General features: G+C 42.4%; 1 pseudogene; it reads right to left on the bottom strand.

Annotated features, from left to right (window-relative positions):
• The window catches only part of LOC148149915 (uncharacterized), an 83209-nt pseudogene extending 71254 nt beyond the window's left edge, over nt 1-11955 (bottom strand).
• Nucleotides 11956-13681: the final 1726 nt, after the last annotated feature.

The raw sequence follows: 13681 nt of genomic DNA, 5'->3' as shown, positions 1-13681 counted from the left end.
ATATAAGTGCCAAATTATGTTCAAATTCATCATAATTATAATTTGTGTCAAACCTCCTTAAACAACCAATTAGATGCTCAATGTTGCATGTATTAAACATATCAATTCTAACTAAAAAAAAATCACAATTTGTGTTGAATATGAGAAAATTAAATGTATCCTTTTTTACAGCCAGTCAAGGTAAATCAATTTCAGGTCAATACAATCACACGGAGTTTTTAGCTGTCAAATAGATGTTTTAAAATTTGTATGTAGAATGAGTAATAAACCTGGAATAGTCCATCAAGTTATACAGGACTCAAGAGACTTCATACAGATCTGTTATCCACTGAAACATAACTATCCCTTTGAGCTTAGAACCGAGTGTGCTCTTTATGACTATCCTTGTCAGTAGCAAATGTGCCCTCCAGCACATTTTTACAGATAGGTTTTCCCTGAGGTCAGCGATTACTGTTGTTGCAGTGCTCAAATTCACATGACCTTTAACACTAGTCATTGGAAAATTGCATGGCCTCAGTTACTCAAACATCTCCCTGAATGTCTCTGTTAACTGAAGCCGCATGTGCGCCAATGTTCTGCTTCTAATCTGGTATGTTAGAAACACTTCTGTTTAATTATTCTTAATAGAAACTTCTTGATCTTTCATATTGGTCGAATACACCTATATAAAATAAGTACATTACATAACCTAAGTTGCCTAAATTATTCGGTAATGGACAGTAGACATTTTAATATAAGAAATGTTATTTTCTCAGAATTAAAACAACATTGCAAGTTATTTAGCTATTCCAAACACTATTGACTGAGGAACTAATCTCTACATGCTTTACATTCAGAGCCATCAAGTTTCAAACATCTGGTTTAAAAATGTAATCAGTTTTTATGCAAACCCATTGTTAAAAGTAAATCCATCTCTATTTGGTTGGGCTGGGCTTCAAAATAACAAATCTCACTTCCAAACATTACAAACAGAAAATCCGGAATTAAGGTTAGATTTCAAGAGGCTTTTCACAGAAAGTTTGTAAATGTTGCTGGTCTGTAAGTGTTCAAAACATGAACTGGATAGGTTCTGAGCAATCATTGATTTTACTGACATTGAATGGGCTCCTCTGTGCCATTTCAATTCTGCAATTCTGTGATTGTACAACATGTAATGCATTGGTTTAATAACAGTTGCCTGACGCAGATCCTGGAAGGAGGTGACATGATCAGGCTGCCAGTCTTTTTCTACAATATTTGTGGAGTCCTTGAAAATGTTTAAGGTAGAAATAGATTTATATCAAAAGGTATGGTGCTTGTAAAGCACAGCAGGTCAGGCAGCAACTGAGGAGCAGGAGAGTCAACATTTTGGGCATAAGCTCTTCATCAGGAATGGGGGTGGTAGGGGGTGCACAAAGGAGCTGAGAGATAAATGGAAGGGAGAGCGGGGCTGGGGGGAAGGTAGCTGGAAATGTGATAGGTGGATGGAAGTGGGGGGTGATGCTGATAGGTCAGAATGGAGGGTGGAGCGGATAGGTGGAAAGGGTGGACAGGTAGGACAGTTCAAGAGAGTGGTGTCGAGTTAGAGGGTTGGATCTGGAATAAGGTGGGGCCAGGGAAAAGAGGAAACTGGTGAAATCAACATTGATCCTGTGTGGGTCCCAAGATGGAAGATGAGGCGTTCTTCCTCCAGGTGTTAGAACATAGAACATAGAACATAGAAAAATACAGCGCAGTACAGGCCCTTTGGCCCTCGATGTTGCACCGATCCAAACCCACCTAACCTACACTAGCCCACTATCCTCCATATGCTTATCTAATGCCCATTTAAATGCTCATAAAGAGGGAGAGTCCACCACTGCTACTGGCAGGGCATTCCATGAACTCACGACTCGCTGAGTAAAGAATCTACCCCTAACATCTGTCCTATACCTACCACCCCTTAATTTAAAGCTATGCCCCCTTGTAATAGCTGACTCCATACGTGGAAAAAGGTTCTCATGGTCAACCATATCTAAACCCCTAATCATCTTGTACACCTCTATCAAGTCACCCCTAAACCTTCTTTTCTCCAATGAAAACAGCCCCAAGTGCCTCAGCCTTTCCTCATACAATCTTCCTACCATACCAGGCAACATCCTGGTAAACCTCCTCTGCACCCGTTCCAGTGCCTCCACATCCTTCCTATAGTATGGCGACCAAAACTGCACACAATACTCCAGATGCGGCCGCACCAGAGTCTTATACAATTGCAACATGAACTCAGGGCTCCGGAACTCAATTCCTCTACCAATAAAAGCCAGTACGCCATATGCCTTCTTCACCGCACTATTTACCTGGGTGTCAACTTTCAGAGATCTGTGTACATGGACACCAAGATCCCTCTGCTCATCCACACTACCAAGTATCCGACCATTAGCCCAGTACCCCGTCTTTTTGTTACTCTTACCAAAGTGAATCACCTCACACTTACCTACATTGAACTCCATTTGCCACCTTTCTGCCTAGCTCTGCAACTTATCTATATCACGCTGTAACCTGACACATCCTTCCTCACTGTCAACAACTCCACTGACTTTCGTATCATCCACAAACTTGCTCACCCAACCTTCTAGCCCCTCCTCCACGTCATTTATAAAAATGACAAATAGCAATGGTCCAAAAACAGATCCTTGCGGAACACCGCTAGTAACTGCACTCCAAGATGAACCTTTACCATCAACTACTACCCTCTGTCTTCTTCCAGCCAGCCAATTCCTAATCCAAACCTCCAACTCACCCTCAATGCCATACCTCCGTATTTTTTGCAGTAGCCTACCATGGGGAACCTTATCAAATGCCTTACTAAAATCCATATACACCACATCTACCGCTTTACCCTCATCTACCTACTTAGTCACCTTCTCAAAGAATTCAATAATGTTTGTGAGGCACGACCTGCCCTTCACAAAACCATGCTGACTATCCTTGATCACATTATTCCTATCCAGATGTTCATAAATCCTATCCCTTACAATTTTCTCTAAGACTTTGCCCACAACAGAAGTGAGACTCACCGGCCTATAGTTACTAGGGTTATCCCTACTCCCCTTCTTGAACAAGGGAACCACATTTGCTATCCTCCAGTCTACTGGCACTATTCCTGTAGACGAGGACATAAAAATCAAGGCCAATGACTCTGCAATCTCCTCCCTTGCTTCCCAGTGTTGGGTGGCTAGAATTTGGTGGTGGAGGAGGCCAAGGACTTGCATGTCCTTGGCGGAGTATGAAGGGGAGTTGAGTGTTTAGCCACAGGGCAGTGGGGTTGTTCAGTATATGTGTCACCTCCCACCTTTGCCTACCTATCTCATTCCCAGCTACCTTTCCCCCAGCTCCACTCCCCCTCCCATTTATCTTTTAGCCCCCTTGCCCTCTCCACCCAACCCCCCCACCCCCACATTCCTGATGAAGGGCTTATGCTCGAAATGTTGATTTTCCTGATCCTCGGATGCTGCCTGACCTGCTGGGCTTTTCCAGCACCACAGGTTTTGACTCTGATCTCCAACATCAATTTCTCCTAGAAGTAGAGTTATATTTATTCAGCAAAGTGTTCAATGGTTATCAGGGGTTGATAGGAATAGGGGTTTGAGTAATATTCAGATCAACCATAATCTCATTGAATGGCAGAGCAGACTTGAGGGGCTGAGTGATCTACTCTGCTCATGATATCTGTGTTTGCATGTTTGTATTATATGGTGAACTAGCAGAATTATAGTTGTGAACATTTACACTGAATCTTCTGACATTAAGATCCACAAATTACTCATTTTAGGAAGTAGTGATGAGCATGTACGCACAGTACTTAACTGGGAAGTTTTAAACTTCCAATTGCCTGTTTCACTGTGCCCAGACTCCACAATTCCCTGTGGCAATTGATATGAAGACCATACCTATGCAGACTTAGTTTGTTTGTCCTATTTGTACCCTATCATATACACAAATTTACTCAGGTCTGTTCCTAGCAGGGATGATATCTGCTTTTATGTGTATCTCTATGTCAATCAGATGGTGCATGCAAACACTCCAGGACAATGGTTACATACATATAAGAATATACACCTTGAATAATGCTCAGCATGCCCCAATAATGCTCACTCCCGTTGTCAATTCATGATTTAATTATGATTCACCACTCGGCATCCGCAGACTAATGCTGGATTCCAGTGAAATGGGAAGGTTTCAGGCTCCATGTAAAAATATAAGTGGCCCATTTAAATCATAGTCAGCAGCAGACTGGATGATCTGGATATTCTTTGAATACTTTATAATATTGAACCATATCATTGCTGTTTTCAATGTTACATACAAAATCTTACCACTAACCAACTGAATATCGTGGTAAAATTTCACATTCATCCGCACATGATCTAATTGAGGCAGGCAACCTCCTTTTGCCTTAATATTTGCGTGATTGTAATATATAGCTAAATACAACCCATGCTGTTAGCTGAGTGCATGCTCAACAAAAAGTGGTTCAGCCAGCCTGCAGCGGGCTGTTTCTGTTAAAGGGAAGTTGTGCTGACATAAAAGGAAGCTACTGCTGAATGCTGCTATTGCAATAGGTTGCAACAGGGAACAAAATGGTAGAATAGCAGATTAGAGAATGGGCTCCCAGGATCACAGATACAACACTACTCACCTTAGTGATGGAGGCCCATATGTAGGGAAATGCCATACTTTCTTGCAGCAAGTCAGAAGTCCCTCAAGGAATGCTGTATAAAGGGAAGGGAAACAAGTGACCAGTAAGGTAAATTCAAGTGGTCTGATTCTGAGGACCTATTGTAGTTATGTAAAGGTTCAATGATCTCTCATCATCTCACCTTTGTACAACGTCTCATGTCTGTCAAAGCACCAATCTCTCATACAATTTAATTTGTAAGCTGTCAGGACTCAAAACTAGCATTCACAATATCTACAACATTCTCACACACTTTTCAACATTGTCAGGCTCACATCTATTTCTCATCACCTCCACATTCCTCCTGCTATTCAACTACGGCAGGCACATCACACAGAGTGCAACACAGTTCCTGACATTTCTGCCGTCTCCCTCCTCCTGCACAAGGTTGCCTCTCGGAAGCAGAACGGAAGTGGCTGGGAAACAGGCGTAGTCAAAATCTCCGAACACTGCGGAAGGAATGGTGAACTATCGGATCTGATCAGGCATCACAGAACCCATTGTATTCAAGGACACTTAGGATGACAATATGTTCGTATTCTGAGCACCTTTTCAAATCCTAACTCCCCCTCATTGTCCAATTGTCCATGAAGTGCAATCTGCTAATGATGTGCCCTTGGAAAACATGAGTTCACCATATTTCTCTTCCCTTACCTTAACCTTCCCCTTCTGAACACAGGTATCCAAGAACTGTTCATGTGTCATTAGCTTCAGGGGAAAGGAAAATCTGGAGGACAGTGTTGACACAAAAGCAGCATCATTTGCAACCATCAGTTCAGCTATTGGCACTGCATGAACTTTAAAGGGTAGAATGGAGTCAGAATTTGTCAACGCTGACTCAGCTACAATAAGGTCAGGCTGAAAGTATGGGCTGTGGGGCAATTACTAAAGGGTGAGGTTTTGGTTATATTTTACTGCATGGAACTTGGCTGAGGATTTCGCTAAGCTGGTTATTGAAAAGATGTTTATTCTAAGAAGCTTGCATGTACAATTGGGAAGGCAAATGGAATGTTGGCTTTTAGAGTTATAGAGATGTACAGCACAGAAACAGACCCTTGGGTCCAACACATCCATGCCGATCAGATATCCTAAATAAATCTAGTCCCATTTACCAGCATTTGGGCCATATCCCTCCAAACCCTTCCCATTCATATACACATCCAGATGCCTTTTAAATGCTGTAATCGCACCCGCCTCCACCACTTCTTCTGGCAGCTCATTCCACACACACACACCATCCTATTCAAGAAACAAATTGCCCCTTCGGTCCCCTTTAAATCTTTCCCCTCTCACTTTAAACCTACGCCCTCTAGTTCTGGACTCCCCCACTCCAGGGAAAAGACCTTGTCTAATTATCCTATCCTTGGCCTTCATGATTTTATAAACCTCCAAAGGTAATCCCTTAGCCTCTGACTCTCCAGGGAAAACAGCCCAGGTTTACTCAGCCTCTCCCTATAGCTCAAACCCACCAGCCCTGGCAACATCCTTGTAAATCTTTTCTGAACCTTTTCAAGTTTCACAACATCCTTTCTATAGCAGGGAGACCAGAATTGCATGCAGTATTCCAATAGTGGCCAAGTCAATGTCCAATACAGCTGCAACATGACCTCCCAACTCCTATACTCAATGAAAACTGAAAGAACTGGGGAATGCTGTAAGTCAGAAACAAAAACAGAAGTTGCTGGAAAAGCTCAGCAGATCTGGCAGCATCTGTGAAGAGAAATCAGGGTTAACATTTCAGGTCGGATGACCCTTCCTCAGAACTCTGAGGGTCACTAGACCTGAAACATAAACTCTGATTTCTCTTCACAAATGCTGCCAGACTTAATGATCTTTTCCAGCAACTTCTGTTTTCGTTCCAAGACTCAATGCACTGGCCAACAAGGGCAAGCATACCAAATGCCTTCTTCATTGTCCTATACTAGAAAAGGAAAGGAGTATAAAAATATAGATGTCTTGTTAGCCCATCAGTTCAAATATTGGCACTGCATGAACTTTGAAGGGTAGAATGGAGTCAGAATCTGCCAACGCTGACTCAGCTACAATAAGGCCAGGCTGTAAGTATGGGCTGTGAGGCAATTACTAGACGGTGAGGTTTTGGTTATATTTTACTGCAAGGCTTTAGTTAGACCACAGTTGTTATTCTGTGAACAGTTTTGGGTCCTTTATCTGAGGAAAGATGGACTCATATTGGATGTAGTCCAGAGAAGGTTCACTTAGTTGACCCTGAGTATGGAGGGATTTTCGTATGAGGACATTTTGACTAGATTGGGCTTGAAGTCATTGAAGTTTAGAAGAATGAGAGGCAATTTTATTGAAACATGCAAGATGCTTAGGTGATTGGTATTGTATATGTGGAAAGGTTGTTTTCCCTTGTCAGAGATCCTCGGACCAGAGGCAAAATTTCAGAATAAAGAATCACTCTTATAAGATAGAAATGAGCAGAGATTTCTTTTCTGAGAGTAGTTTATTTACCACAGAGAGCTTTCGAGGCTGGATCATTAAGTTCATTCCAGGCTCAGATATAGATTTTTAATCAGTAAGGGAAGCAAAGGTTGTGGGTTAGAAGCAGAAATGTGGTGTTGAGGATTATCAGATCAGGAATAATCCTATTGAATCTCTGGGGTGTCACTAAGGACCTGAGTTTGATTTCACCCTTGGGTGAATGGGTGTATAGAGTTTGTTCCATATCTGCATGGGTTTTCTCCAGGTGCTCTGGTTTCCTCCCACAGTCCAAAGATGTGCAGGTTAGGTGGATTGACCATGATAAAAATGGCCCTGTAGTATTCAGGAGTGGCAGTGGCACTATCCTGCATTAGACTGCTAACCTCTGACAGGATGACAATACTTGTGTTCTAACCCACTGTCACTCTATTGGTGCCCTGGCTCTTGCTTGTAGCCCGTCAGACCTCCCATAGTCAGGTAGTGTAGTCTAAAGCTGGGCTCGCAATGTTGAGAGTTGCTCAAGGGAATCTGACAAGGCCATGTGTAGTCTCTTTCATTGAAAGTCAATAACCTTCCACCAGCTATTTTGCAGGTAATGAGGATAGTCCTGCACTGGAGAATTATGACAGGCAAATGCACCAACATGATAGGCACTAAGGCGATATCCAAGGGTGATTTGTTCATTTTCATTTGAAGAGATCATGTACAATTTGATGAAGATGTTATAGATAGCTTAGAGTGGTGCTTTTTATTTAAGAACCTTAGCCAAGGAGATGTTGTAATTGGATGTCGGATATGAATGATAAGGTGCAAAATGCTGGCCCCATAGTATTGAGGGATATTCCCCCACACAAAGTATAGTTTGAGCAGGTGCTCTAATACAACCTGTCCACGTCAGGCTGGAGACTCTGTCAAAAGAGGATGTCTAGCTATGTGGCCACCTCCTTACTCAATCTGAGCAGCTGCAGGTGTTGGTAGACCTCAGGTAGTGTTCGAGTGAGGCGGAGGGAGGAGAAGTCCCACCGTAAAACTCAGGATAGCTAGGACCTTCTGTTGAGAACTCATCTCTTTCTCCATCTGTACAAATGCTCCCCACTCTGCAACCTCTGCTCCATTTCTCTGTCATTCTGCAGGCACAGAGGCACTGCAACTCCAGCCCCCAATACTTCTTACATACTTGATGTGTAAAGGTGATCTCTCTCTACTCTCCCTGAATGAATGATCCAACTCACCAAAACTCTCTAAAGCTAATTTTGTCAAACATTGCCATAACAAAACTAACTCAAAAACAGCTCACCTACAGCTGGATGACCACCCTGTTAAATAACATGATTTGGGGTGGTGTTGGGTGGGGGTGGAGGGGATTGCAAGTGGTCCCTGATGCAACTGAGAATGATTGACATTAAAAAATGGACCAGGTTTCCACAAAATGCATCAAAACTCAGCCCCAACTGCTAATGTGCTAGGCTAACACCCATTTGCTATACTAGCCAGCTCCTAATGTGTTACTTAAATCTGTTACAGTTCCATAGCAACTTTATGTAGCAAAGAACACGAATGAGCAAGATGAATAGTAATGACTTACTGCTACCTAGTGGAGAAGTTTGGTGTTGCTGCCTCTTTTGGAAAAGTATCATCAAACTGCAAGTCTAAATTTGTTGAATATATCAGGAAGTATGATACAAGCACAAATAACAAACAATACAATAGGAAGTAGCCAAAACTCTTGATCTTAATTATTGCTCCTAAATGGCTCCTCATGGAATATCTTATTATTTCAGAGTTAGTGCTGTATTTTTACCACAGACCTGTAAAGTAAAGAACGATTTGCACTTACGCAACAGAGTTCACAAGGTCCTTTAGACAGCACCTTCCAAACCCATGAGAACTTCCATCCAGAAGGAAAAGAGCAACAGATGAATGGCAACACACCTGCCATTTCCCCTGCAAGTCACACACCATTCTGACTTGGAAATATGTCCACATTTATTCAGTGTCACTGGATCAAAATCCTGGATCGCCTTGTGGCTTTATGGGATTAATTTGGCAGCAATAGTTTCAGAAGGCAGGTCACCAGCACCTTCTGTAGGGCAATTAGGGATTGACTAAAATGTTGGCCCAGCCACAGACTCCCTTGTCTCTTGAATGAATAGAATAAAAACACTGGATGTCTCACAATGTTTCACAACTGATGAATTTGAAGTGTAGTCACTTCTGTGACATAGGAAATGTTGCAGCCAACTTGAAGACAGCAGAGCATCATAAACAGCAGGATGATAATAATCAGCTAATCTGTTTTTCTGTTGATTGAAGAAGAATTATTGGTCAAGACACAGGGAACAGAGGAGTTTAGGGCCAGCATGTGAAAGAGTAAGATTTTGGGGCTGTAATAACAGCGTGAAAAAAAGTGAAAGATTGAGCCAATTAGAGCAGCTACTAACCTGTACCAGAAAGCCTGCCTGTGTTTGAAAAGTTAAAAATCACACAACACCAGGTTATAGTCCAACAGGTTTAATTGGAAGCACACTAGCTTTCAGAGCGCCGCTCCTTCATCAGGTGGTTGTGGAGGGTTCAATTGTAAGGCACCGAATTTATAGCAAAACTTTACAGTGTGATGGAACTGAAATTATACATTGAAAAAGACCCTGATTGTTTGTTGAGTCTTTCATCTGTTCGAATACCATGATAGTTTCACTTCTTTCATGTGTAAATCACAAAACTGAATTCATGCAGATTTTGAGCAAAGTACAATGTAACTCTGCAAGTACAAATTCACCCCACAAACATATATGTATATGTGTGCATGTAGGTCTTTGTGTCTGTGTGTGTGTGTGACTGTCTGTGGGCCCAACCCCCCCCCCCCTCCCCGTGTGTCTGTCTGTAGGCCCAACCCCACCCCCCCCCACACACACACACACAAAGACCCACATGCACACATATACATATACGTTTGTGGGGTGAATTTGTACTTACAGAGTTACATTGTACTTTGCTCAAAAACCGCATGAATTCATGTAAGACACTGTTATTTCACTTTTTAGATTAGAATCAATCTAAACATCATGGCACAGGCAGAAGAACACAGGGGGCTAACACCTTCAACATATTGTCTAGCTAACACCAATGGTTACAGTTAACCTGAGAATGCAACTTTTTAAAAAACGTTTTGTGATTTACACATAAAAGAAGTGAAACGATCATGGTATTTGAACAGATGAAAGACTCAACAAACAATCAGGGTATTTTTCAATGTATAATTTCAGTTACATCACACTGTCAACTTTTCCTATAACTTCTGTGCCTTACAATTGAACTCTCCACAACCACCTGATGAAGGAGCGGCTCTCCGAAAGCTAGTGTGCTTCCAATTAAACCTGTTGGACTATAACCTGGTGTTGTGTGATTTTTACCTTTGTACACCCCAGTCCAACACCGGCACCTGCAAATCATAGTTCACCAGGTTTATTTATAAAAAACAGCTTTTGGAGCACCCCGAGCAGTGCTCTGAAAATTAATGCTTCCATGTAAACCGGTTGGACTCTGACCTGGTGTTGTGTGACTTTTAACTTTGTCCACTCCAGTCCAACACCAGTACCTCCAAAGCATGTGTTTGAAAAGACATTGCGTTGAGCTGCCGATGTTGGACTGGGGTGGACAAGATCAGAAATCACAGGTTATAGTCCAACGGGTTTATTTGAAATCACAAGCTTTTGGAGTGCTGCTCCTTCAACAGGTGAAGTGAAGAGAAACACAGACACAGAATTTATAGGCAGAGAGATAAAAAGGTTGTACAAAGTTTAGTGTCGATAGGCTGAATAATAAGTCTCTGCAGGTCATCAAAGGTGTCAGACAGCATGAGTAAATTGTCAACAGCTGAATAGCAAGTGAAGTTATGACCTATAATCCAACTAACTGAGGCAGAAAGATCATTACAAAAAAATTAATGCTGGAAACAATCAGATGGCTGGAATAACATGATAAGTATAAGAATTGCATATTGACAGTCTGACCAAAGTGACAAGTAATCCAAAACTGCATAAATTAAGGTACAGAGATGATAACAAGTTATCAGGGTGATGGTGTCAAAACAGGACAATAAGAAAGATTTTACAGATACAGAACAGTGTGGTGGGGTCACATGTAGTGCGATGTATGCCCAAGATCAAGGTTGAAGCCACCTTCTTGGGTACAGAATTTGGCTATCAGTTTCTACTCAGCGATTCTGCATTGTTGTCTATTTTGAAGGCTGCCTTGGAAGACACCTACCTGAAGATCGGAGGCTGAATGCTCTTGACTGCTGAAGTGTTCCCCGAATGGACTGGAGCATTCTTGTCTGACAATTGTTCTGTAGTATCCATTCATCTGTGTCATAACGTCTGCATGGTCTCACTAACATACCATGCCTCAGGGCATCATTGCCTGCAGCATATGAGGTAGACAACATTGGTCGGTTCACATGAGTATCTGCTGTGTACGTGGTGGGTGGTGTCCCCACGTGTGATGGTAGTATCCATGTCAATGATCCAGCATGTCTGGCAGAGGGTGCTGTGTCAGGGTTGTGTGGTGCTGTGGTCAATGTTGTCCTAAAGGCAGGGTAGTTTGCTGCAAACGATGGTCTGTTTAAGGTTTGGCAATTGTTTTAAGGCAAGAGGTGGGGGACCTAGGGATGGTCTTGATGAGATGTTCTTCATCATCATTGGTCACATGTTGAAGGCTTCGACAAACATGGTGTAGCTTCTCCACTCCAGGAAAGTATTGGATGATGAAGGATACTCTATCAGTCCTGTCCCATGTCTGTCTCCTGAGGAGGTCATTCAGATTTTTCACTGTGATACATCAGAACTGGCAATCGGTGAGTTGAGCATTGTATCCTATTCTTATGAGGGCTTCTTTCAGCATCTTCAGGTATCCGTAGCATTCCTCCTCATCTGAGTAGATCCTGTGTGTGCGCAGGGCCTGTCCATACGGGATGGTCTCTTTGACAAGTTCAGGGTGGAAGCTAGAGAAATGCAGCATCATGAGGCTATCCATGGGCTTGTGGTAGAGTGAGGTACTGAGTTATTCATTTTTGATGGAAAAGCGTGTGACCAAGAATGAGACTAATTCTGAAGAATAGTCCATGATAAGTCTGATGGTGGGATGAAACTTGTTGATATACAAAGAACAAAGAACATTACAGCTCAGGAAAGGCCCTCCAAGGCTGTGCCAAACCATATCGTCTATCTAAATCTGTCATCTGTTTTCTAAGAATCTGTATCCCTTTGCTCCCTCCCCATTCATGTACCTATCTAGATACATCCTAAATGACGCCATCGTTCCCACTCCTACCACCTCTGCTGTCAACGCATTCCAGGCACCCACGACGCTCTGCGTAAAGAACTTTCCACATATATCTCCCCTAATCTTTTCCCCTCTCACTTTGAATTCATGACCCCTAGTAACTGAGTCCTCCACTCTGGGAAAAAGTTTCTTGCTATCCAACCTGTCTACACCTCTCATGATTTTGTAGACCTCAATCAGTTTCCCCCTCAACTGCCTTCTTTCTAATGAAAATAATCCTAATCTACTCAAACTCTCTTCATCGCTAGCACCCTTCATACCAGGTAACATCCTGGTGAACCTCCTCTGCACCCTCTCCAATGCATCCACAACCTTTTGACAATGTGGCAACCAGAACTGTATGCAGTGTTCCAAATGTGGCCAAATCAAAGTCATATATGATTGTAACATGATCTGCCAACTCTTGTACTCAACACCACGTCTGATGAAGGAAATCATGTCATATGCCTTCTTGACCACTCTACTGACCTGCATTGCCACTTCAGGGAACAATGGACCTGAACACCCAGAACTCTCTGTGCATCAAGTTTCCCCAGAACTTTTCCATTTACTGTATTTGCTCTGGAATTGCATCTTCCAAGATGCATCACCTCACATTTGTCTGGATTGAACTCCATCTACCATTTCTCTGCCCAACTCTACAATCAATCTATCTATATTCTGCTGTATTCTCTGACAGTCCCTTTCACGATCTGCTACCCCACTAATCTTCATATCATCTGCAAACTTGCTAATGAGGCAACCTACATCTTCCTCCAAATCATTTATGTATATCACTAACAATAGTGGTCTCAGTCCAGGATCCCAGTGGGACACCACTGGTTATAGGTCTCCATTTTGAGAAGCTCTCTTACATTACTACTCTCTGTCTCCTGTTGCCCAACCAGTTCTCTTTCCAACTAGCTAGAACACGCTGGATCCCATGCGAACTTCACTTTCTTCATCAGCCTACAATGAGGAACCTTATTAAACACCTTACTAAAGTCCATGTATATGACATGTCCATCTCTTCCCTCATCAATCAACTTTGTCACCTCTTCAAAGAATTCTATTAGCTTTGTAAGACATGACGTTCCCTGCACAAAACCATGCTGCCTATCACTGATAAGCCCATTTTCTTCCAAATTGGTATATATTCTATCCCTTAGTATTTTCTCCATAAGTTTTTGGATACTCATGATGTCAGGCTCACAGTTCTGT

Source organism: Chiloscyllium plagiosum, unplaced genomic scaffold (genome assembly GCF_037043375.1).
Source record: "Chiloscyllium plagiosum isolate Xiang-an unplaced genomic scaffold, Cpla_swu_hap1 HiC_scaffold_5, whole genome shotgun sequence".
NCBI classification, from domain to species: Eukaryota; Metazoa; Chordata; class Chondrichthyes; order Orectolobiformes; family Hemiscylliidae; genus Chiloscyllium; species Chiloscyllium plagiosum.
Note: the sequence above shows the minus strand (reverse complement) of the source record. Positions and strands in the feature narration are given on the sequence as shown.